Consider the following 1,292-nt stretch of genomic DNA (forward strand, 5'->3'; position numbering starts at 1 on the left):
TGTTACTGTGTTACCACTGCAGCTGCTGCTTTGCTACAGGGCTGGCTTGTGCACACACACACACACACACACACACACACACACACACACACACACACACACACACACGGCCCTGACAAATGCCAATGATTCAGACTCTCACATCAACAAAGATGCTTTTTGTGAAACACAAGGGGGGTCCATAAAATCCAGGGAAGGAGGGAGGGGATGGGCGTTGATAACATTGAGCTGGCCAGTAACGGCATTAAAAGCCAATTCACTGATGCAGGCTTCCAATTCCTCTCTCTCTCTCTCTCTCTCTCTCTCTCTCTCTCTCTCTCTCTCTCTCTCTCTCTCTCTCTCTCTCTCTCTCTCTCTCTCTCTCTCTCTCTCTCTCTCAGTGATAGGCACAACGTAGATCAACACAGCTGCCTCCTCCTCCTCCTCCTCCTCCTCCTCCTCCTCTCCAGCAGGGCAGAATGCAGGGAGTAAGAGGAAAAAGACTACAAAGCACCCACCACATACAGAACCCCCCTCCCTCTCCCATCCACATCCTCTATCGCATACACAGACAAGGGATTACCTGAAATATATCTTGACATTCTCTTGTTCGGTGTGTCGACTTTGGATCCAGTGTTCTGGTAGGTTCATCCTCATATACACAGTCCTATTGACAGTTTACATGCAGGATTGCCATTCTCTTGTCAGACCGGTTCCTGACCCCAAACTCAGTCTTGTTCGGCAGGCTGGATTCTTCACTGGCTGCTTACTGTTCCCTAGCCCATGATGTCATCCGCCCTGCTCAGCCCATTGGCTGGGAGGCTGCATATTAATGAAGGCAGCAGCTCTGGGGGAGGAGGCAGAGAGGGAGTGAGGCAGACACAGTTGGTATTTTGTTTGACAGACCAAACCAGCTCAGCGAGAGAGAGGAGGAAGGTTGGATTATATTTCCAAATCTATCTTTTTTTTTCTACCACTCTCAAGTCTGAATGGCAAAAATATTTTCCTCTTTCTTATTTTGCTAGTTATTACTTTAATCTGTCGATTACACTTAAAATGTTAAAATGTAATCAAGGGGTAGCAGAAACACATACAGTTACAGTACCTATACACACCTACCTTTCTCATGACATGAATTAGACCTGTATCGATTAACACTTAGTTGGTAATAGTTCCACAATATCAGGTTGCATTTCAAATGGTATCAATATCATGCTTCGTAAATGTGTTGACTGTCTGTTTTACAGTTCCCTTACAGTTCCTGGACCCTGCCAGTCTTGTGGTGGAATATAACCATAGTGGACTGTAGTTGT

At 46.1% G+C, this 1,292-nt stretch overlaps 1 protein-coding gene across 2 annotated transcripts in view; it reads right to left on the reverse strand.

The window, feature by feature from the left end:
* The window catches only part of LOC121541885 (serine/threonine-protein kinase PAK 3), a 63,997-nt gene extending 63,248 nt beyond the window's left edge, over positions 1 to 749 (reverse strand). For both annotated transcript variants that reach the window (XM_041851251.1, XM_041851250.1), the window contains exon 1: positions 563 to 749. The gene's annotated coding sequence lies outside the window, so the exon portion shown is untranslated. The remainder of the gene's footprint in view (positions 1 to 562) is intronic.
* Positions 750 to 1,292: the final 543 nt, after the last annotated feature.

This window comes from Coregonus clupeaformis, chromosome 27, assembly GCF_020615455.1.
Source record: "Coregonus clupeaformis isolate EN_2021a chromosome 27, ASM2061545v1, whole genome shotgun sequence".
Classification (NCBI taxonomy): Eukaryota; Metazoa; Chordata; class Actinopteri; order Salmoniformes; family Salmonidae; genus Coregonus; species Coregonus clupeaformis.